We start from the raw sequence: 26534 nt of genomic DNA on the forward strand, positions 1-26534 counted from the left end.
AAAATTAAAAAAAAATCAAGCTTTACCCTAATAATCAAACAACAGGAAGATATCATTTAGGAAATGAGATGACCAAAAAATGCAATGGGCATGAGTCCTAATGTTCTATGATGATAAGAGTTTAGGGAAATGTCTCAGTAACAGAACCCAAATATCTGGTTTTAAAATTTAAAGTTTTTCTTTGTTTTCATTTTTTTTAGCAGTAAGACTATATTACATATGTCAACAAAAAAAGAATTATGAAAAACTTAAAAGATTTATGAGAAATTTAAGTTTATAAGCAGTTGACAAATTACAGAAAATAGGAGAGAACATAAGTATAAATCAGCACAAAATTTCTAGAGGAACAACGTACTAATACATATCAAGTCCTTCCCCGCCCCCACATCATTTAGCCCTAAAATTGGACATAAAGTAAAAAAGAAAGAAAGAGAAAGAGAAATATTTTACAAGTTTTAGCTAAGGTCATTATAGCACAGTTTATAATATTTAAAAAAGAAATAGTCTATCTAAAAACAATGAATTTAATTATAGTAAAATAATTGTTATAGCCATTTAATAGATTGCAGCATACATTTTAATTATCTTTTAGCTACCTATTTATTATATGTAAAAATTATTTGCTATAATGCTTAAATAAATATCATGTGACACAACAAAATATAAAAGGCCATTTTGTCTTATAAAATAAAAATATAGATATCCAGATATTTTATATATACTATATGTTTTATAAAGTATAAATGTTTTGTAGACTGAAACCCCAGAAGCCCTTCTCATTGCCAGATCTCAATCATGATCCTCGAAAAGTAAACACTATTCTACTTTTTAGGCAATTATTTCCCTGTGTATTTTTACTTTTTCATTATCTAAATATGTATTTTGGAGCACCTGGGTGGCTCAGTTGATTAAGTGTTCGACTCTTGATTTTTGCTCATGTCATGATCTGTGTCCTGAGACAGCCCATGTCGGGTTCCACTGTGGGTGTAGAGCTTGCTTATGATTCTCTCCCTCTGCCCCTCCCCCCACTCTCCTAACCTTTGAGCACATAGTCTGTCTCTAAAAAAAAAAAAAAAGCATCTCTAGACAACACAGTTTAATATTACCCTATTTCTTAAAATTTGGCATGTCAATGAAACCTCTTAATTTACAAGTGCATACTCGACCTCTTTCCCTTGCAGCATATCAAGTTGAAAAACACAAGCCTTTTAAATGGCAAATTTCCCGTTTTTGGATTTTGTTGAATACGGTCATTTTGCAATTCATATGTTCTACTGCCCTGTGTATTTTCTCTAACTTGGAAGAAAGTAGACTTAGGTTAGATTTTTTTTTTTCTTTTTTTTTTTTTTGGCAAGATCACACATGATTTTGGTTATTTCTAGTTTGCCTCTTCTGTTATGCTTATTGCCTATATCCATTAATTCATTGATAATTGAATCTCAGCATTTCTCTTTAAGTTGTTGCCAGGGGTACTTATGTTAGTTTTACTTTTCCTCCTCTGTTGACTATTAATAGTCTTTATTTGTTGTATTAATAAAACAGTAATACTCTTACTTATCACTGAAAGTATTAATAACATCAGTACTTTATGTAGAAAAAAAGATAAATATTCAATTTTTCTTTTTTATAGATTTCCAGGTAATCAATTTGTTCCCTCTCATCTCCTGAAAGTAACTAATTAGATTTTTGTCAAAGTATCATTAGAAACTCATGTATTTAAGCGTATTTGATGGATTTCAAACTTCTAATATAAAATCAGTCAATCTTAAAGCTCAAATCTTTAAGTATAGCCCCTCCTCATATTGAATCCTGTCTCCTTCTGATGTGATCCTGATAGTATTTGCAGTGACATGTTACTCCAGGTTCACTTTGTGCATTTCCAGCCTCAGACCTGGAATCAGTCATTTCTCCAAGAAGCCCTCATGTTCTTCAGCAGGAAAAGATCTTTTCAGTCTACAACCTGGATTACAGCAGTATTCATTTTTACCTGATTTTTTTCTATATAATTTTGTGGCTGCAACTTAGAAGAAAGTAAACATTGGATAGAACAATTAATTGGTCAATAGATGAATCAAACGCTTAATGAGTTCATCCTGATTTCCAATTTAACTTCAGGCCTGCAGTACTATTCAACATTTTCTACTTTATACTTCTTTTACCTTCAGAATTCTGTTTTCAGGTACAGAGAGGGGTGTCAAGATTAGTGTTCAGTAATTATTCATTTGCCTTATTCCACATCACACCCGCATTTGTGTCCACATAACAATGCAAATACCTCAAAACCTGAAATGATTACCAAACACACTTAAACGATTTCAAATGTATTATTTTTTGTCCTCAATTAGTTCTAACTTAACTCTATCTACTTTGTCCTATATATATATGTATGTGTGTGTGTGTGTGTATATGCTATATAGAATTGCTATGTATATTATATATATAATATATATTATATGCAATATAAATGCTATATATGCAATTATATGCAATATAAATGCTGTATATAATTCTTTTCATTAATCTTAGTTCTATATAGATAGCTATATATCTCAGACTTCTTATATGAAACTCTGAAATTTTACAAGTTTTCTGAATTTTTGAAAGCTTGTTTCAGAATAGGTCTTTCAACTTCACAGAGCTCTCACATCTGATTTTTTTTTCAATTAGTATTTAAAAATAGATTCATCTGGCTTAGTTCTCCTCACCCACTTTTATCTAGACTTTTTCTTTTCTTCATTTGTGTTGCTTTTGTCATAGTAAGTTTTAATTCAGTAATTCGGTTCTCAGTGCTTTTTTGTTTTTGTTTTTTGTTTTTTGGGTTTTTTGTTTGTTTGTTTGTTTCCTCTCTCTCTCTCTCTCTCCGTGTGGAACTCTGTTCTGGATGGGAGCCATGCTTAATCAGTTTCAAGAATTAAAGAGGGGTTGGGCTGCAGTTGTCCAGTTTCACTGACCAGTTGTGGATTAGACAAAACCCCTGCTACTTTAGCTGTTTTCAAATTGGCCCATGGCAACTATACTGTCCTCAAATCTCAAGACCTATGATTATTATCTATGTTCCCACTGTTCTAAAGACAGACAACACAGGGCATATAGCTATCATGTTTCCTCACTGTATTTTGGGTTTGGGAAAATATCTTATAATTTTGTTGTAAATAAGGTCCATCAATTTTGGTTTACTATTTAATTGTTTTGTCTGTTTTTATAAGGATGTTTGAGGAGATTAAATATCATGCTACTTTCTTATTTTCTCAGAAACCCTTGTTCTTATTTTGAAACAGATTTTTCATATTGGAGGAATATGTCCTTAAATAAAAATAACTTCCCTCTCCTTTCAGTGTTCCTATTTCAACGGATTAGAAGTCTAATAACTGCATTTTGTGTGTAAAATAGAACAAATTTTGGCAGCACCTGTGCCAACCAATTAAAGTAAAAGCATAAACCAGAGCTGAACACAGTGCACCAGAAATTGTGTTAACATCAGGCAAGTATCTTTTAGCTCTTTCCACAAAAATCTGCACTGTAGACAAATTGCAATAAACGAGACTGACAGTTATTCAGTATTGGTCTGTTTAACTTCATTTGAAGAGCCAAAGCCTGAGATTTTTCTTCAACAAAATTAGTTGAAATAGTCAAATCCTTTTTGTTTAATGCAGTTTTGTATCAATTATTTTTTAGAATTACTAAATGTTATTTGAGAAATCAGTCTGCAGTTATCCCCGCTATCCATCCCTTTTGGCTTCACTACTTCTATCCATGAGCTCTGCCTTTGGGAATATAAACATATGGTGCATTTTGCAAAAATTTATTCCAATGCTTATAAAGTCATATTTTATTAGACTCTCTGGTTACATGCATTTACCATTGGACTATTGCATAAGAAGAATAAGTCATATATAACCTTGTATAAGCTACGATTTTATGACAACAATTAGTTGAAACAACTATGCTAGGAAAAGGTAGCTCATTTGTAAAATGGTGTTTGTAAAAGTGTTCTGCTCTTAATCTTCTACTTTGAAAGTTTCAACTGTTAAGCAGTTTAAAAAATTTCAGGAGTACAAAACTAATTCTGTGTACATTAAATAAGCTTTCTAGTAAGTCCTAAAGAGTTTCTTCAGTTTTTACACATGCCTAAAAATGCATCATTGTCTTTTAGATTTGATTTTTTGAACAAAATGCAGTTAAGAGAATATTCTACACAGAATAACACTTGGGTTTTGAGGACTACAGACCCAAGTCTTCACCGTGATTTTGCTATATGCTAGGTGAATGACCTTGAAGAAATACGTCTATATGTACCGTAGTTTCCTCCTCTAAAAATTGGAACAGTAATAATATTAAATTAATGGGATTATTATGAAAATTAAAGTTTATAATAAATACAAACCAACTTTTACTCACTCTGGTGTATAGTCATAAAAACTTTGAGCAGAGAAAGCATCACAAATTTTACATGTCCAAACTATAACACTTTTTTCCCCCATCCAACATCCCTACTAGAGCTTTTGATATGACTTACTGCCTTTCTTCCTTCAATTCTTTCTTCAAAGATGATAATGAATATTATATGTTAAGGATATTATTCATTTACCAATGGTGCCACAGTAGAGTAAACTCATTCTTCAGTACTCTATAGAAGTTTTAAACATGTTTATGTCTGAATAGGTGGATACTAATTACTAAATCTGATTTTTTTTAAAAGATTAACAATCAAAAATTGATATATCTGATTTTAGGTTAAGGCCTCATTTTATAACAACTTTATTTTCAAAAAGTTCTGTTTTCTTTTATGTAAGCCATGCACTAATTTATAGATTAACATGTTTTATCAACATTAGAAAATAGCTCTTTTATGAAATTTCCTATTATCTGTGGACTAAAATGTTAAGTTATTCAGCTTTTTCCAATGAATAAAGTATAAATGTAGAGAAAGATTTTCTTATATTTGATCTATTTCCCATGTTTAATAAAAATAATTGTGGAGTAGTTTATACTTAAGTTAGTGGAATGAATCTTTTTCCTTTAAGAAGGATATTTGTCATTTAGATATACATTTTCAAATATATATTTGAAAACACTGGCTTTTGCTGAGATCTCTTTCATTCATGGTGACAGAGGAACCTAAGTCCCATTTGTATCACATACTTTGGCATACTCTAAAAAATGAAAGAAGGTCAATGTGCTTGCAGTATAGAAAGCAAGAGGAGAATAATAGGTAATAAAAAGATGTTGGGGCGCCTGGGTGGCTCAGTGGGTTAAGCCTCTGCCTTCGGCTCAGGTCATGATCTCAGGGTCCTGGGATCGAGCCCTGCATCGGGCTCTCTGCTCAGCGGGGAGCCTGCTTCCTCCTCTCTTCTCTGCCTGCCTCTCTGCCTACTCTCTCTCTGTCAAATAAATAAAATCTTAAAAAAAAAAAAAAGATGTTACTAGTCCACGCAGAGTTTCACATACTATTTATATACATATTTTTTGATATGTTAAAGTTTGTATGTGTGCATAAATTTTAATTGCTATAATATAACCGAAAGGATTAGGATTACTTTTAATATTAGCATTTCCCCACTTTTGTAATTTCTGCAAAGATGTTTAGGCCTATAATCTTCTTAGTTGCAAATTTTTTTATGTTCTAACTTAATGTTTAAATTTTAGCGCCTAAAGCAAACTTTGCCTTCATAACCCCACTCCTCCTAGCATTAGCTTTACAAAAGCCTGAGCTTACTGAGAGAAGAAAAAATAGAGTGCTTTTAGTGGTAGTGGTAATGGTCAGATTTATTTCTAATTTATTTTTATAAATAATGGGATATTTCTTAAACACTAAGGTAGTAAAGTAATATTCGGGTATCACATTAGGGTAACCTAAAACATGACTTTAAAATACAATGAAAAGGGGCACCTGGGTGGCTCAGATGGTTAAGCATCTGCCTTAGGCTCAGATCATGATCCCACGGTCCTGGGATCAAGCCCCGCTTTGGCCCTGCATCAACCCCGCATCAGTTCCCCATCAGCTCTGCATCACCCAGCTTTGGCTCCTGTTGGGCTCTCTGCTTGGCAGGATGCCTGCTTTCCCTCTCCCACTCCTCCTGCTTGTGTTCCTGCTCTCTGTCACTCTCTCTGTCACATAAATTTAAAAAAGAAATTAAAAAAAATGCAATGAAAATCTTAGTAAGAGGTTATGCAGGTGAGTTACATCACCTAAAGCTATTTTTAAAAGAGTATTTAAGAATATTTAAATCTTCATAGAAAAAGAATTAGGATAATTAAAGAGGCTGGTTAAAAGATTATTACAGTAAAAACAACAAAGGATAAATGTAATTTTTGACCATGGTCATGACAGAATTCTTATATTTAAAGTATATTTTTGATCTATGATGAAGGTAGGGAAATGTCAAAACTGACTTCCATGTTTACATCTAGAGAGACTGAATATAGGTGGTGCCACTACCCAGGACAGTAAGATCATGAAGTAATAGTGTTGGTGAATTTCTGATATTACATGGAAAGCTGTTAAGTGGGCATTTGTACGTATAAGTTAGGAGCTCAGAAATGTATCCTAGAATGAGAACTATGAATCATGCCTTTCATTCATGGAATAATCATTTTTAAAAGTTGAATGTACAAAGTAAAAGACATGGTCGCTGTATTGATCACTATTTAGGATACAAGAATTATGAATTTTTCTCTAAAAAATATTTTTTTAAAGTATTTTATTTATTTATTTGACAGACAGAGATCACAAGTAGGTAGAGAGATAGAGAGAGAGAGGGAAGTGGCTCGCTGCTGAGCAGAGAGCCTGATGTGGGCCTCGATCCCAGGACCCTGAGATCATGACCTGAGCTGAAGGCAGAGGCTTTAACTCACTGAGTTTAGTTTAGAGGGTCACCCAAGTGACCCTCTAAAAAATATGTTAAGAGCTAGGTTTCATTAGCTTTTCTTTGGTTCTTCTGTCATATTGATCTCAACAAAAAGGATATTCTCAGATATTCGAGGGCTTTGAAAAAAATCCCATCCATGACCCCTCAGTGAAAATTTAATCAAGATGTAATTTAAGTAACCAGGAGACAGTTTGAAATAAATCCAGATTTGGAAGCCATGGTGTAATAGAACCGACAGGAAAAATGGCACCAATAAAACATGAAGTTAAGAGCAGTAAGGCATGCACATAAATAACAAAAATAAAATGTACAAAGTAGTGTGTCCCCTGTGAAATGATGTACAAATAAAGTTCAATTTAGTATAGTAAACTGGAAATTTTTTCCATAACAAAAGATCACAGATACCTGAGATAGGAGGTGACTGTAGAACTGGGTGTTTTGGGTAATTAGGTTTTGAATAGGGAAGGATAGGAGATAAATGATTAGGTGCTTCAAAAACCAGCAAGACTAGGTACAAGAAGCTGGACAAGATATAGGGTCCTCCCTGTGAGAATAGCAGGCGTAGCAAGTAGGCACTGGGTGACTCAGCAGGACAGCTAGTTTAGACCAAACTGAGCGTGCCTTTCAATTTATATGTCATTTCACTGTCCATTAAATGGACAATCATTATTTATAGGTCCAACCCAATAATTTTTAATTATCCTAATAGAAATAAATGAAATCTTGCTTAAAGACTTCTCTTTAGGAGTTGAGTTGTAACTGTCTGACATTCAAAATAAATTGTTCATTCTGAGGTAGGATTTCTTAAGCATTAGATCTAATGTTTATGCAATATCTTATAAGAAAAGATACAGAAATAGGGAAATTAACAAAGCAAGAAGGAAACAAAACTTTTCAATTTTTTTCAGTATTAAAGATATCATTTAAAAATATTATAAATCATAGACTACGTGTCAATGCTTATTGACTATAAAGAACTATAATTAAAGAGAATTCTTAAAATGCTTCTGTATTTAGAAAATGTGAAAATTTGCCAAAGGAGTTTTATTTTGGTGAACAGAATGTTATTTTAGCAAACAGATTAACTTTATTTTATTTTATTTTTATTTTTTTAAAGATTTTATTTATTTATTTGACAGATGGAGATCACAAGTAGGCAGAGAAGCAGGCAGAGAGAGAGGAGGAAGCAGGCTCCCCGCTGAGCAGAAAGCCCGATGCGGGGCTCGATCCCAGGACCCTGGGATCATGACCTGAGCCGAAGGCAGAGGCTTTAACCCACTGAGTCACCCAGGCGCCCCCAGATTAGCTTTAAAAAGTATTATGCTTCAAAATAAGATTTGATGAGTAAATTACTAGATACAAAGTTGTTCCACATATTTGCAGTATGATGTATTCTGTATATGAATGTGAGACTCTTAGAATACATATAATTTTATAAATCTTTTACTTATTTCAGGTTCATGCTTGCACCAATGTTAATATTAAATTCCTAAATACACAAAACAAGTAATTCAATAAATACTTAAAATAGGAGAAATTTTGTTTTTAAATCATAATTGTTTTTAAAAAATAGCCTTATTTTTAGCTTATTTTCCATGAGCCTTCTATTTCCTAATGTAATCAAATACTTCCTCTCTGACCTTTTTTTCCCCCTTTTTTTACATGTCTTAGAATGGTAACACAGACTGTAAATTATTGTAAGCACATAGAAATCTATAGAACATTTAAATAGAACTAAAGAAAATTGGGCAAAACAAAAAAAAATAAAGATTGCAGCAAAAATGATGCCTATAAAAAACTGTTTTCATTTCTCTTTCCTGTCTCATCACTATCTATACTTGGCATATTCTTCTTCCACTTTTGTTCATTGAAACTGAACTCAGATGGCATTTTCTCAATAATCTTTCTTTTCTCTTCTCCCAGAATGTGATAAAAGTCAGGTTATATGCTTGAAATCTGTCATCAGATAAACCTAATTTGTGTCTAATCCTTGCACTCCTTACTTTGAGAATTTAAAGTTACTATTCTTTCCTAAGGAGACAGAGAGAGATAAGTCCCTGCCTAAGGAATTTCTATGAGGATTTAACAAACTTATATATGTAAAGAGCTTAGAATTATTACATGTTATATAATATTTTCATGTTGTACTGTAAATGCTTCTGCTCTCTTATCCTTATTCTCTGATTTTTCCTTGAATTCACTCCAAAACACTGAAAATCAATGACTAACCACCATGACAATAAATCCAATTTTATTTCTTAATTCTCATCAAATCGTAACACTGTTGGGCTGAATCAATTGATCACTGCCTTCCCAGGAGTATATTTTAGTGTTTGACTTCCATGCCCACTCCCCACTGTTGTTTTTCCTTTTCAGTCACCTGCTAGTCCTTCTCAGTCCCATTTGCTGATTCCTCATATCCTCAGTCTCTTAAAGATGGCGAGACCCAAGTCCTGTGGCCTTTCTGCTGTATACTCACTGCCATGATAATCTCATGCAGCCCATATGCTGAAGTCTCTTATATTTGTATCTACTATGAATGCAGTATTTGTCTCTACAGTAGCTACTTAATGTCTCCATTTAGATATCTAAGACACATCTCAAACTTGATCTCCTTTGCAGTTCCCCCATCCCACCCTGCTCTTGTATCAGTCTTCCACATGTCTCAGTTGATGGCAGCTCTGTCCTGTTTGCATAGTCTCAAACCCAGGTGTCTTCTCTCTTTTTCTCATATTCTCTCTCATATTCTCTCTCATATACCACATCAAATCCATTCATTGGCTAAATATTAAAATACATAATATATAGAATTAGACATTTTCTTACCTGTCTAGTCCTCTTTTTCTGTTCCAAGTTTAGATTATAATAATAATAATAATTAAAAAAAAAAAACCCTCCCTGATTACATTATCTGTTCCTCTAGAGTATGTTTTTAATACAGAAGCCTGAATGATCCTTCATAAAACATACTTAGATCATGTTCATTCTTTTCTCAAAAAATTTGCAATGCCTCCCCATATCATTTAGCACACACACACAAACAAACCCAGTGTATTTGGAGTGTCCTAAAAATTTCCACAAATTTTTTCCTTACTTCTTTCATGTTCACCAAAGCCAGTGGCTTCCTTTCTGAATGTTGAGCTTGTCAGTTAGACTTTTACTTCAGGATCCTTGCACTTGCTCTTCTTTCTGCCCATGATGTTCCTTGTTCACATATCCGAAGGCTAGCTCCCTCATCAACTTTAGCCCTTCACTCGAATACAAATTTTTAAATAAAGAAGTTCCTCATGGTTCCTCTATTTTTTAACTTGCACGCAGCACTCCTTATCTTCCTTCTTTGCTTTAGTTTTCCCAATAGCATACATAACTGACTTTACCTGTACTTTGTCTTACATCATTAGAAAGTCATCACTGTGGGAGTGACTACTCCTCTCCCTCCCCAATAGTTAAGTGATAAACCTAAAACCTAATAACCTAGAAAAATAGCTGGTGAATAATCGACCTGTAATAGATATTTGATTAATTTAATTGAGTTGAATTGATTCCTTTCTTTGGCTCTTGTGTTCATCTGCTTGGGCTGCCATTAACAACAACCGCAGCAGCAGCAACAATAACAAAAACATAGGCAGGCTGGCTTGATAGAAATTTATGTTCTTTACAGTGCTGGAGGCTAGAAGTCCACAATCAAGGTTCTGGCCAATTAGGTTTCTGGTGATGACTCTTTCTTGGTTGTTGACAGCCACCTTCTCACTTTGCCCTCAATGGCCTTTCCTTAGTGCATGCATTTGGAGAGAGAGAGAGAGAGAAAGAGAGAGAGAGAAGTTTTCTGATGCCTCTTCTTATTAGGCCATTAACCTAATAAAGGGCTCAACTTCTAGGACCTCATGTAACCATAATTACTTTTTTAGAGTTCCCATTCCCAAATCAGTCCTTTTGAGGGAAAGGGGGGCCAGGGATTCAACATATGAATTTTGGAGGAATACACTCAGTATTTCTTACATATCAACTTTCCAATTGAGGTTGTGAACTTTTAGATACAGAGTCAATGTTGTCCATGTTTCTATGTGTAATATCCAACCAATAAAAAATATTTATTAGTTTACCTAAAGATAGGTGATATGCATTGTCAAATTTTAAAAATCTACTTAAACATGTATAGAACATTTACTATTCTATCATAAATATATAGAGAAATTTTTAAATTAGTCATGTTTCTTTAAAAACCACATGACTGTCCTTATTTTTTAATATTGTTGTTTTGGAAAGATTTAGAAATCCTATAATTTGAAAACTGAATTTATACTTGCATTATTACTGAATGAGTTCTACATAATAATTCTAATCGGAATCAGTAGCAAACATAATATTTTAGTATATGTGCTGCCGAAACGATCATAGTAGCAAACATCATAAAAATGAGAATGCTTTGATAATGGTGAAAACATTCCCACAATTTTAGTCCCCTTCTTTACTTGTTTTGTACACAATACTGTTTTTTCCTTGCATTTAAAGTAAAAAATTATCTTTATTCATACAATAAAAAACATTTTAATCTTTTTTTCTTTCTTGCCTCCTGAGGTATAGGCCCATTTCATTTTTGGTTTTTATGTTATAAAACAAATGCCCCTGTAGTGGTCTTCCCAAATATGTTGTGGTTTGTTTATATAACGCTAATAATTCATATGCAATTGTTCTTAAGTGAAATGTTTAATTTAAGAATAACCTGTCTTTTCAAGTTCAACAGTGTCTTCAGAAACACCTGATAAACATCGAGCAGATTGTTATGAGCTATTTATTTAAAGTAAATAATAATTTTCCATTTTTTTTGTTAAATGTTTATGGATAATTAATGAAATAAAAGTGTTTCAAGGAATTCCAGGTAATGCACAGTGTTATAGTAGGTTTTGGGGCTAAGTCAGTTCTAGGATTTAGTACCTTCATTTGTAGAATTAGGATTGTATGCTAACATACCAACTACACAGAAAGACTGACTTACAAAAATAGAAATCCCTAATCAATAGAGTGGAATAAAACAAGAAGGAAGAACATAAAAGACATGATTAACTGAAAGAATAAAAGAGGTTCTAAAACTATGCAAGTATGATAGAATAAAAGCTTAGGAACAAAATTAAAAAATGATTTTGATTTAGCCAATTTCTATAGAAAATAACTCAAATATATAGATTTCCACTTTTAGTCTAGTTTAGAGTATATTTTTTCCTAATTTAGAGCATTCTTAAAGTAATACCTCCAAAACAAATTGAGTAATACTCATCCTGTTTGGGAGATACATCAAAAGATGAGGTTATTAAGTTCCTTTGACAAACATTCCACATAAGTCTAATTTATTTTAATTTTGTCGGCAAATATTTTCTTATGCCATGTATCAGAAAGATATTTTTTTCTCCTGAGGAATACACACTGAATCACCATATTTATATATTTTTCATAAATACAGCAAAAAACCTTATCTAGGAAAATCATTTCCAAACTCTTTTGGCATGACACATAACTTTGGTCTATTTATTGCTCTTCAAGAATAACATTTAATTTAAACAATTTATTCTGCAATAGTGACAAATCTAAGATTTTCTGTTAGGAAATCACATCCCATTCACCTCCTGTAGTTTAGCTCAATGAACTCTAAAAATAAAATTTCAAATAATAGTAGATATACATTGAGTTACTCCTAAATAATACTTCAGAACACAACAGGCCTTAGAGTAAATCTAAATGTAGGAATGATTCCCTACAGATACCAGAGACCCAGCACAGCCGTTGTATTATTAGTTACACCAGGAAGCCTTGTCACAGTGCGTGACTGCTGAACCTGGAAATATTCTGAAATGTCACAGACCAAATCTCCATTGCTATATAGAATCTACAGAGACCTATAAAGGTATTTTAAGTTGGATTGACAATTCTGCTTCCTTAAAAACTTCAGCTTTCAAGAAGCTAATGTTATCTGGGTCTATTGTTTCCTTCTTTTTATATTGTATGCATACCATTTCTTGGTAAAACTCTTAAATAGCTATAAATTGTGTTTGATTCAAGGAGTTTATGGATTACATATGAATATAGAAGACTAAATTAGGTATTGAAGAATTTAGAGAAAAAAAAATTCACATTTTTCAAGATGTTTAAATATGCACTAACAACAACAAAAATACATTATTTATTTTATAAAATAGGTGTTTAATTTGATAATAATGAAAAAATTCACTATGTTAAACTACAGAAATAGTATTATAAATGTTAAGAAACTTCATTTACACATTATCAGAATTGCTAATCAGGTGAAAATGTAAAATTTAATCATATTAAAAAGAAAACTAGAACTGGGTTTAAACTTTAAAGTATGAATTGGACAATAGAGGCAATAATCTATATAAGAAATTAAACCAAAAAACTTCCATGATCATTTCCAAATTTTTAAGCATTTTTTTTTAAAGTAGGTTCCACATGGATCTGGTGTGGAGCCTAACATGGGGTTTGAACTCATGACCCCAAGATCAAGACCTGAGCTGAGATCAAGAGTTGGACACTTAACTGACTGAGCCACACTGGCACCCCATTTTTAATGACAAACATTTTTGCCTGATTATTGGGATAATTTTTGTAAATTCTCTACTGTGTATAAGTAAGCTTTAAAATCAGTAAGAAAATGGGGAAAAAAGCTAGTTGTACATTCGGGAAATAATAGTTTATTAAAATCACTGATTTAATGCTTACTTGTGTTTATAATAATGATGTCTATGTTACTTTAATACGAAACTAATTTTTATGTGGAAAAAAATTGTTTAAGCTCTTCTATCCTGGTAGGCGTTAGTTGAACAGTTAGGCAGTCAGGAATAGGGTCCCCAAAAAGAAAATATGGAGTCAGGACAGCTAAAATAATACTGACCTCCTGTTTTGCAGCTTAGACAGGACCACACTGACTTTCTGCTTTGCAGCCTTTGCAGAAATGACTTCTTCAAAATGTCCTAAAATAAAACAGTTAACCACAAAAGCACGAGTCAATATCACAAGCAAGGAGCAGTTAAGACATAAGCCCCCAGATGTCAACAAAAAAATGGATTCGTCAGTATATAGACATTAACCTAATAGGTAGGTAGATAATGTGACCAAAGCCCTAATTGCTTAAGATAGTTCTTCAAAAGAACTCATAAAACCCCCTAAACTTAGAAACAATGGCAACCCACTCAGATCCCCCTCCCTCTCTGGGAGCTTTGTACTCTTGCTCAATAAACTTTGCTATACACCACTATTGGTCTGGTCTACATCTTCATTCTTTGAAGTGGTGTGACCAAGAATTGCAGGGACTAAGGGACAAAATCCTGTAATACCAAGTATATATAGAAAACGATTTCCTTAGTTAGATTTCTGAAAGTGTTTGGAATTTTGTAGATTCTTGTTGTTTTACTGTGTCTCAGAATTTGCACTGTGTTATAAAAATGATTTCATGGAGGACCTCTGAGGAGATCCCTTTGGAGTAGGTACAGGGAAAATGTTAATACCTGTCCATCATCAGCATTCTATTTCAACTGGCATCAGAATGTTGGCTTTCTCATGGGGCATATTGTGGCCTATTTTGAAGCCACCCTCTTAAGATACACACAGCGCACAGTCCATATCCTGACTTGGCAGCACAACTAGGTTAAAGCAGTAAAAACTTGTACACCCGGACCTACTTCATTTTCCTCTCTCCTTACCACACTGTTTGTGGTTCCTTCAGTAAACCACCAGTCTTCAAAATTCCTCAGAAAGAAAACCGACAGGAAGCTTCAAGTAGATACATAGTCCTAAACCCAGGACAAATGTCAATTTCTTAAGACTATTCCCCTCCCATGGCAGTTCTGGGGTGGATCTAAGAGTTTTTGCAGTTTTGATACATCTAACCCGAAATTATCTATGTCAGCTCTCTCTTTGGTAAAAATCCCTAGTGTTTCTGAGAATGAGCTCCCTTCAGTTACTTTAGTGAGCTATCCCTCAGCACCAACAGGCTCATTTTCTTCCTTTAAGTTCTCCATTTTCTGCCTATATGGCTGGATTGGTGGGAATTAATGTTGAAACATTAGTTTGGATATCCTCTGAACAAGTAGGTGGAGTCCAGGGTAGGTTCAGGGTAGAACTTGGGCAGCTTCATAATTGTTTTATAATGTTAGTGGACATGTTGTTTATCATTTTCAAAATTGAAAAAAAGACCAGTTTTACATATTGTAATATATTTCAGCTAGTCCACTGATATAACTAGAACTTTCCTGTAATACATGAATGAAAGGGGGGTGAGCTGTGAAGAAGAAACACTACAAACATTACAAAAGGGAAATAAAAATCCTTTAATGTGTATAAAGATTATATTCTGTGAACATATAGCCATAAAGTGGTATGCTAATATAAATATAAAATTGGAGATATATTTTGTGTGATTATGAATAAACACTAAGCTTTGATGGTCGGTATATTAGTTCTTAGTAAAACCTGACTGCCTGTAATCTTTCATGAATATTTCACTTCACTTATTCTGTAATACACTTGGGGATGTGTGTTATATTTGTCTTCCATTTTCCCTGTCCTGAACCAAGCATACACCTCATATGTGTGCAATGAAGGGTTAAATAAAAATTATTACATAACACGGCAGAGTAATTATTAAGAATTTAAAGTGGCAGAGTAACCTACTGAGAAATTAACTGTCTAGTTTTGTTTCATTTTTTTCCGTGATAGCACAGCAAAATGGAAAAATGTTATTCTGTTCCACCCTCCTTTTGTAGCAGGGAGCTCTCTTTTTGTGTCCTTGGATTCTGGGTTTCTTTATTTCCTGGGTAAAGGCGTGGAGAGAGTTTTCTTATGTGTTAATGGGCAATGGAGAGAAGTTTTTGGGCAGAATATAAAAGTAATATATATTAAAAAGTAAAATCCCCTATGGTTCCCTATACCCATTCCAATCTTTTGAGCATACTTAATTCGCTTGACTGACAGGGACTGTAGCATCTGTGCACTTTGTCACTTAAAATTCTGTGGTTCTCCAGGGACTCTTGTTTCTCTAATCTCCCTATGGATGGCTTTCGTTCATTATGATAATTCCAAACTTTCTAGACATCACTTATTCCTTCTGGCATGGTCTCAGAATTTCAGGAGATACACAGAATTCTAATTCCCTCAGAAGAAACCAAAAGAAACACACACACACTAACATCTTTCCCTTTTTTTGTTGTTTTAACAAATCTATGAAAATGTATCTGTGCTTTCCAATATGGTAGTTACCAGCCGTGTATTGCTTTTGAGCACTTAAAATGTGTCCAGTGCACTGAAGAACTAAATTTTAACTTTCATATAATTTTAATTAGCTTAAAATTAAATTTAGTTAGTTAATGTAGCTTGTGGATACCACAAGACAGTGGGATTCTATAGGAAAAGTCAGTTTTATTTTGTGAAGCATTACGTGAAGAAACATTTTAGAGGAAGTATACACATTTTCATGGCAGTTGCAGACATGTGGAAACTTCTGTTTTGTTTGTAAGAACAAATTAAAAATGGGAAAATGGCAGTTAAAGCTAAAAACTTGTACTGATTGCTTAGAAAGAAACAATGAGCCACATAATTTTCTGATACAAAGAGGTTAAGGGAAAGTAAAAGATTTCATAACATGTAGATGATTAAAGATTTTACAATACCAGTCTTTTTAGAGATGTTATAAAATTATGAAAAGAAAACCTCACTCTAACATTTGAGTCTTCATAAAATTGATCACGTGATAGTCAATGTGAGTGACTAAGATCTTAAATCTGAAAATTCACAAGGTGCAAATACATGAAAAGTACATGAAATTTTCAATCTTAAATATAAGGCAGTATGTTTTCTCTTTGAGTTGTCTGTGAAAACCCTGTGTATTCTACAAGTCAGGTAGACAGCACAAGTCATGGAAAGGGGGATTCTGTTTTTCAGTTAGCACATAATCTGAAGCTGATAATCAGACTTCAATACTTTGAGATTACAGTTTTGTTTTCCTTCAACATCATAAATTTAGCAAAGGATTATTGGAAATAAAGATAAAATCACAATGTAGCTGTTAAATTATTCTGCTTTCTTGAAGACTTTCTGAAAATTTATATTAATATGAATACATGTAACATTTTATAATTATGCTAAGATGTGTACAGAAAATAATCTATGAAGTTCTTATTGATCTAGTAGGGAGTTTATATTTCTTTAGTAAAGTTACATCTATAATTTTTTTGCTTCACTTCACATTTAAGTAATTACCAATGAGTTTAAGATGGCCAAAAAAGTCAGTGTGTTTTATGTTTAAAATTATAGACATAACTATCTGAAATGAAGCTAGTTAATAGTGATATTAAGAAATTTTTGTTTTCTAGAAATTATCCACTAATATTCATTTATATTAAATATAAGTTAATAAAATTTCTAGTCATGAACTTTGAAAGTTCACTAAAAGATATTGAAGATGAATAACTAAATATTTATCATATTTGAATATTTATGTCAGTATTTCATTTGGGAAAATGTTTTCCTGTAGACCAATGTTGTGTATTTCACTATATACTATATTTGTCTCCAGGACTAGTTAGCAAGAGTTATGGAGTAAATCCTCTCTGATATAAAATATCAATTGCATTTCCCTTATGTATCAGTATCTCCTTTTGTCCTTTGTTTAGACACTGTTGTCGCATGTGCGCACATGTGGGTGGATCTGTGTGTTTTCATGAACAGAATAATCCATGTGAAGGCTAGTGAAGGGAATATTATGTTTTCTGTTAATTCAATGACAGTTTCAAAACTAAGCATTCATGGGGTGCCTGCTGGCTCAGTCATTTAAGTGTCTGATTCTTGATTTAGGCTCAGGTCATGATCTCAGGGTTTGTGTGATCGAGTTCTCTATCAGGTTCTATGCTCAGTGGGGAGTTTGCTTGAAGATTCTCTCCCTGTGCCTGTAATCCCACTTATACAAGTGTGTGTGTGCATGCTCTCTCTTGCTCTCTAAAATAAATAAATAAATCTTAAAAAGATCTAAGTGCTAATGGATAAATTAGGGAAAGTATAGACAAAGCCTTTTTTTGCATTGTGTATGATATGAATAAAAATTAAGTCATTCACTTTCTATTGGGTTTGTCCATCATGACATAATATATTCCAAGAAGGTCATACATAATCCAAACTAAGCCAACTTTCTGAAAAGAATATTATTTATCTCATTTGCTCTCTCTCAAATAATATTTTTGCTGTCACACGTTACTCTTTTAAAGTGTATCTGCAATGATTATTAAGAAGAGAATCATGTAGCACATAATTTTATATCAATTTAATAGTCAGTACTCTCATGCTCCTGTAGATAGTCAAAATAAACAGAACGTCAAGAACAGTTACATCAGCACTGACTCCATTCTTGTCCACATATACCACATCCTACCCTAATATCTTTATAAAGATTTTTTATTTATTTATTTGACAGAGAGAGAGACATTGAGAGAGGGAACACAAGCAGGAGGAGTAGGAGAAGGAGAAGCAGGCCTCCTGTGGAGCAGGGAGCCAGATAAGGGGCTTGATCCCAGGACCCTGGGATTATGACCTGAGCTGAGGGCATACACTTAACGACTGAGCCACCTAGGTGCCCCTCTAGTATCATTATAAAGTGTGAAACATGCTTGTGCCAACTCTTTCATGACTTTTAAAACATTTCAATAATTTACAATCTATTCCAACTCCTGCTTAGTACTTTACTTTTATGAGGAAATTGGAATTCTTTTTTACCAGGGACCTGCCAATGTGGGCTGTGTTTGCATCAAAACTGTGAAGAAAGCGGTCCAGGTCATCATTGAGAAGTACTACATATGCCTGGGCAACAACTTACACACCAAGTGTGTGTGTGAGGAGTTTGCTGGTATTCCCAGCAAGAAACTGCAACAAGATAGCCGGCTATGTCACACATCTAAAGTGGATGCGGAAATGCCCCATGAGATGTATCTCAATCAAGCTGTAGGAGGAGGAGAGAGAAAGGAGAGATAATTATGTTCCAGAGGTCTCAGCCCTAGATCAGGAGATCATTGAAGTAGATCCTGACACTAAGGAAATGTTGAAATTCTTGGGTTTTGTCCAACCTATAGGTCACTCAGCCTACAGTTGGGTTGAGTTTCAAAATGCCATGTGGAACCCCTTGAATCCTTCTACTATTATATAATTTCTTCAATAAATCTTGGAAAACAACAGCAGCCGCAGCAACAACAACAAAAGAAATTGCAATAAAGTTCCCTATTCTAAAACCATTTCCACATTTTAGGGGATTTCACTGTACACACTCCATATACCTGCACATACTCTAGCTTTCAATTACATAATGAGTAACAATGCTAAATAAACTTACAGATTTCCTTTGGTATTCTATATTCTGATAATCTATTATTATGTATGTTACATAGAAAAATATCATTTTAACAATTTTCTGTGCTCAGGTTGTTTCATAGCAGTGCAGTTGCCATCATTTTTCCTGTTATTTTTATCACATGCATAATTTTTAAAGATACAGTTCCTTATAATGACTTTGAAGAAATAACTGCCTTTAAGAATTCCAGTATATTATTAGTATGTTACTCAATAGGTACTTTTCAGACATCCTCACTAAAATAAGCAATATCATTTCCTCTGTCATTTTCCTCCATCCCTTTGTACTTGCTTCATAAGAAAATTTGAGCATGTGAATAAAATATTATAAATAGAATCTATTTTCAAATTAAGAAAGAAACATATGTAAGATGATTTTCTGGGGCACGTGGGTGGCTCATTCAGTTAGGCGACTGCCTTCGGCTCAGGTCAGGATCCTGGGGTCCCTGCATTGGGCTCTCTGCTCAGTAGGGGATTGAGCCCCACATTGGGCTCCGTACTCAGTAGGGGAGCCTGCTTCTCCCTCTTCCTCTGCTGTTCTGCCTGCTTGTTCTCTCTCGCTCTCTCTGTCAAATACATAAGTAAAATCTTTAAAAAGAAAAAGATGATTTTCTAATGATTTTATAGTAAGGTTCTAACTATATTAATAACAATTGTTATAAAGGTACATATTTCTCTAATATATGTTTATAATATATCTAGCATGTGCTTATATCATAAAGATACTATAAAATAAAATATTTAGAATGGGGGAATTTTCTGAATTTTAAAGTAATGGAAGAACTCCCAAAGAAGAATGTCAGTGGACATTCATCATAAAACACCACAACTTCTCAATATAAGGAAACTGCAATTAATAGACAAATAGCTATGGATCAAAATATTAAAATAAACATGTTGAAATCATTATAGTTTAAATGCTTCAGACAGATAAGGAAATAATGTGAGAATAAACGAGCACACTTTGAATTGGCAATTCAGAAGAGAATAATTTTGATATTTGCTATAAATATTCAAAACCCATCTGAACATGGAGCAGCTGATAAAATTACATTTTAAGAGAAAATTTTCATTTCTAATTCCCTAATGCAGTCCTACAGGGAAGATATGAATTCTGGGGTTCAAGATATATATGTATATTTTTGTGATCACATCTTAGTAGCTCTTCAAAAATTTAGACTCTACAACATAACAAAATCTAACTTTTTCTCCTCTATGTGTACCTGGTGCTCTTTTTGATCCTTTCATGCTCTTCAGTGGTGTCCTTAAGAAGGTCTTATTCTTGGATTTCAGTGTAACCTTACCATCTCTGCTATTAATTAACCTTTCTTCCTCTGAACTGGTTACACATTCAGTGTGCACATTTGTCTTTCTTTGTTCTATTTGAGCAGTGTGTGAAATGTAGAAGAGGAACCAAGGCTCTCTCAGCAAAAGGGCACCAACTCTTTTTACAGCCTACTCCTTGGATTCTCAGCAGTCAGTTTGAGATCATAATTGTGTTCGTGTGTCACCAAAGACTGTTCTCAGGGGCCTACCCTCAATTCCTTATTCCCTTACAGAATCCTAAATACCATTTCCAGTCCCTTTACCATTTAAGCTTTCAACTAAACAACTTCAAGATACAATTCTCAAGGGAGAACTGGAAGAGGGGAAAAAAGCGCAGTTGAAAACTAGCTTCTGTCGTGTGTGTATTCAGATAACCAGTGGCCAAACTGCAGAAATTTCTCCTGGCAAAATGTATTTCTGAAAGTAGAGGAAGGTGATTCAGATAACTATCACAAGTCCAGCAAGTCTCATTTATATAGATCTTAAGTGGGGGGGCGGTGGTTACTGTTTTTCAATCAGAGTAACCATAGTGTGGCACTTGATTATTCAGTGCATACTAAAAATGGCTTAACATTCTACAGAAAAACATCACTCTTGTCATTTGTCTAAAAAGTACTGCTGTGTTCTGGTTTAATTTGGTTTAAAGAAACAGTCATGGTATTTAAATATAAGGAGTTTTTAGAAGTTAGTTCTATCAATGAAGTGATACTGATATTGGATTTTCTTCTAAATATAATTTAGGTAACAGAGATAAGGGATCAGCAGTATACTATTTCATGTGACTTTGGGTTAAGTTAACTATGTCTTAACTAACTTCATTTTTAGCACTTAGTGGGAAGAACAATCATCCTGCCTTGACCAGGCAAACCTGAAATTAGGAACAAGTGAGGCAATGCTGTTAGAAGCTCCTTCTCCATCAGTTAAACATGGGGGGTCGTGGAAGTTATGTTCATGGTATAATGGAATGCAGAACAGTGGGTGGGAATTTGATTCTAAAAGACCCTTTTGATATGGAAGACCCTTCACCACTCAATAAACAAAATGGTGTGGGAGCAGGTATCACACCAACTGTAGCATTAACCTTCAAAATGGATTCCTGACAGTCATTGATGATTCTCTGGTATGTGATTTCAGTCAGCATCCAAGTTCCTTGGAGGCAAAGTAGTGTGCCTTGTATCTCAAAGAGTTTGTGGAAACTCTTTGACCCATCCAGAAGAGTCTGTCACCAGAAGCTGAATTACTAAACAAGGGTTAGGGAACTTTACCTCACATTGAAAGACAGACTATAATTGAGTTGAAGATCTTGGCCTGAGTCAATTTGAGTGGTCTGGAATTTTCAAAATAATGAGAACAACAAAAACAGGCAGTCCAGTTTTTTTTTTAAAGGAAGATTTATGGGAGTTCACCAAAAATGGACTTTGTTGAGAAGCCTTTTGCTTTTGTTTTGTTTTCCTATATGTCAGGCAAGTCTTTCTCTGCTGAGAGGATGACGAAGTGAATACACTACTCTATTGTTGTTTCTGTTACCTCGGACTTCTGATCCCTCGATTGCAATCCCAAGTCTGACTTTAATTTTCTAGACTACCACTAAAAAAAGGACATCAGAGATTGATGGAATAAACTGGCCTACAGACTTTTTCTTACTTTAGGGTTCTATCCGTTTTATTCTGAGTCACTATGTTACAGATTTTTTAAAACCAGAGTGCTCCTAATTTGCAGTATGCTCTGGCCATGCAGTTCATGGTGATCTTGATGTATGCTACAAATATACCTAAAAAATTTAAGAAATCAGGGTGAAAGTGACAATAAAGTTAAATCAAGAAGGAAGGATAATTGGGGATTGGTATCTGGGATTTCAGAGATCACCTCAATTATAGAGAGAAACATGCCTGGGAGAGATTGAGGAGTTATTTTATATGTCTCAGTAAACATGATCAACTGAGAACTCACTTATTGTCCCATCAAATAGAACCAATCTCTTTCAAGGCTAGGAACCAGGGCCTCCTCCCTAGTTAAAACTGAATACTTGCTGAAATAGAGAAGTGGTAAAATGGACATTCTTTTATATTGCATTTAGAAGAGAAATGCAGCTATCTATACAGACATAAATAATAAGACATCTCAATTTCCATGTTATTTGAATTATGTGAAAGCATAAGAAAAGTTGTAAAACTTTTCAACTTATTTTAAGACAGTCATCAACTATATAAACACATATCTAAATTTAAAAATCCCAGTACAATAAAATCCTAAATAAAGTATTCGTAAATATAATTTACTAGTGTTTCAAACAACAATATCATGACAAAAGTAACATTTAATCCTGAAAACGCAATATGTATTTAATATCAATAGGTTTATATTATCAGTGATCATCTTAATAGTTTTCAAAAATCTGTGACACATTGAATTAAAGCATACATTTATTTAAAAATATGTAAAACTCTCAATATGCTAGAACTAACATACCATCATTGAAGATAACTCTTTTTAGAAGAGAATTAGGAAATTTATCAATGAGTGACAAATGTATAAACAGTTCCATCAGAGAGTTAATTTCCCCATGGCCTGGTAGTGATTGCTCTAATTGCACAGTGCATGGTAAATAACCCAGCAAAATGTGGTATATACTCCATGTTTTAAGAAAATAAACATTTAATTGGCAGAAATTTATCAATAAGTGACAAATGTATAAATAGTTCCATCTAGGTGAGCTGTTTCATTAATTGCACAGTGTACAGTAAATAATTCAGTAAAATATAGTATATACTCCATGTTGTAAGAAAACAAACATTTAATTACCCTGGGCAGACAGGGTAGATATACTTATGTATTTTTCCCTATACCTTTACCTAAGTTCAATTAAAACCCAGGCATACATTATCTACAAAATGAACATTCTGAAAGGTGAAGCAAAAAAGGCAGAAAGACTAAGGATCTTGAGATCTGAGGAATGACACACTGATGAGTTTCCTACATTTTCTTTTTGTCTTATATATCCCAAACTTAGAGCTGGAGAAGCAGCAATCTAGAATAATACAGTTGCAGACAAAAATAAAAGTCCCAATAAATGCCTGTTGTTTCCAACCCAAAGACAGGAAATTGGCTGTATAGTAAGAAAGAAAATTTTATATAACAAATACTTTATTGTAAAACAAAACAAAAGAAAAACTATACGAAAAACCACGACCACCCCTAATGCACCCAGCAAAAGCAGAGTGGGGAGTCTAGGTTTTCACTGTTTCCAAGTTGTAGCAATGTGCACCAGCTTCCTCCACTACCACAGAGAAGTGTCAGAGAAGGATGACTTGGGAGCCAATACATTCATTTCTTCTAGGTGGTAACAAGGATTCGGCAGTTATTAATGGTGAGCCTGAAGTAATAAGGCAGTGTTCCTCCTCCACTCCTCCTGGGAAAGCATTAGAGGGCTCTTAGAGAGTCAAGACTTTCATCGCCAGCAGTAACAAGGATATCCTCCCCAATTTGGTGTAAGTGGAAAGCATGTAAGATGCTGAAAAAAAAAAAAAAAAAAAGGCAGACCTTAGCCCTCCTAGATAGGGAGCTATTAATACGGGGATAGGAGGGATCCAGAACTACCGTCTCACAATAATAATGACTACCTCCTAATCTTGGGTATCAACACAGGCCAAGTGGGGAATTTGGACTTCTACTTTTCTGGCAATAATGATGTTGCAGTTTGCCCTTTCTTTGCCAGAGGAGGGTCAGAACAAGCCAGCTAAAACAGGTTTAAGTGAGATCCAGATTTTCATAATCTCAAAATGTCCATTTCAGTATCAAATTATTCACCTACCGAGAATCAGAAAGATCTCAAGTGGAATAAAAAAGGCAATCAATAGATGCCAACACTAAAATAACAGAGGTGTTGGAATTATCAGACAAAGACTTTAAAACAATCACCACAACAGTGTTTAAATGAACACTTATAAACATATTTGAAACAAATGAAAAATAGAAAGTTACTGGGGCAGCTGGGTGGCTCAGTGGTTAAAGCCTCTGCCTTCGGCTCAGGTCATGATCTCAGGGTCCTGGGATCGAGTCCCGCATCGGGCTCTCTGCTCAGTGGGGAGCCTGCCTCCTCTTCCTGTCTCTCTCTGCCTGCCTCTCTGCCTACTTGTGATCTGTCTGTCAAATTAAAAAAAAAATCTTAAAAAAAAATAGAAATTTACGGCAAGGATACAGAAATTCTCAGCAAAGAGACTGAAGCTATAAAGAGGAACCAAATGGAAGTGATGGAAACGAAAAATCTGGTATCTAAGATAACTCAGTAGACAGGCTCAAGAGCAGAATGGATGGAATAAAGGAGACAATTAATGAACCTAAAGACTCAGTGATAAAAATCCAATGAGAACAACAGAGGGACAATAAACTGGCAAAAAAAAAAAAAAAAAAAAAAAGGAACAGAAACCCAGGCATTGGCATGGGTGAAAGAAAAATTTCACATTGGAATAATTGGAGTCCAAGAAGAAAATTAAAAAAAAAAAAAAAAGATAAGGCTGAATGAGTACTTGAAGAAATAATGGCTGAAGAATCCTCTATTTTGACAAAAGGGAAACCCACAATTTTAAGGTGAGCAAATCTGAAACAAGATAAGACCAAAGATATCAACACCAAGAGACATCATACTCAAATTCTGAATACTAATGGCAAAGAAAAATCTTGGAAGTTCCATTGAGAAACAACATTTTTTTTTAAAGATTTTATTTATTTGACAGAGAGAGATCACAAGTAGAGAGAGAGAGGAAGGAGCAGGCTCCCCGCCTAGCAGAGAGCCCGATGCGGAACTCGATCCCAGGACCCTGAGATCATGACCCGAGCTGAAGGCAGAGGCTTAACCCACTAAGCCACCCAGGCAGCCCGCGAAACAACATTTTAACTATCAGGCAAAAATAATTCTCATAACAGCAGGTTTCCCACAGAAACCATGAAGGCCAGAAAGAAAGAACTGTCAGTCCAGAATCCTATATTGAAGGAAAATATTCTTCAGGAATGAAGGGGAAATCAAGACATCCTAGAAGAAAGAAATTACAGTGAATAAGAACTGATAAAAGAAAATATCCAAATCTTCAAAAATCATATGGAACATATTCAACAGCATTTTTCAGCAGGTAAATACAAATTAACTCCTCTGTGATATACTATGTTGCACTGACCAGGATAGCTATAATTAAATAGATTTATAATATTAATTACTGATAAAGATGTGAAGGATCTAGAACTCTCATTCACTGTTGGTGGTGGTTAAACTGGCTATAAGACTTTGGAAAGCTGTATTACTAAAGCTAAACATATGCCAACATTATGACTCAGCAAATCCACTGCTGCTATCTACCCAAAAGGTATGTATGTATTTATTCTCAAAATCACATACAAAAGAATGCTTGCAATAGCTTTATTTTTTAATTTTTTTGAAATTTTATTTTTTATAAACATATATTTTTATCCCCAAGGGTACAGGTCTGTGAATCGCCAGGTTTACACACTTCACAGCACTCACCATAGCAGATACCCACCCCAATGTCCATAACGCCACCCCCCCAACCCCCCCATCAACCCTCAGTTTGTTTTGTGAGATTAAGAGTCACTTATGGTTTGTCTCCCTCCCAATCCCATCTTGTTTCATTTACTCTTCTCCTACCCCCTTAACCCCCCATGTTGCAACTCCTCTCCCTCATATCGGGAGATCATATGATGTCTTTCTCTGATTGACTTATTTCGCTAAGCACGATACCCTCTAGTCCCATCCACGTCGTCGCAAATGGCAAGATTTCATTTCTTTTGATGGCTGCATAGTATTCCATTGTGTATATATACCACATCTTCTTTATCCATTCGTCTGTTGATGGACATCTAGGTTCTTTCCATAGTTTGGCTATTGTAGACATTGCTGCTATAAACATTCGGGTGCACGTGCCCCTTCGG

The 26534-nt window shown here is 34.2% G+C and overlaps 1 pseudogene; it reads left to right on the plus strand.

The window, feature by feature from the left end:
- LOC116866376 overlaps nucleotides 1-19107 on the plus strand; it is a 45233-nt pseudogene extending 26126 nt beyond the window's left edge.
- The last annotated feature ends 7427 nt before the right edge of the window (nucleotides 19108-26534 follow it).

This window comes from Lontra canadensis, unplaced genomic scaffold, assembly GCF_010015895.1.
Source record: "Lontra canadensis isolate GAN:19392208 unplaced genomic scaffold, GSC_riverotter_1.0 scaffold9, whole genome shotgun sequence".
NCBI lineage: Eukaryota > Metazoa > Chordata > Mammalia > Carnivora > Mustelidae > Lontra > Lontra canadensis.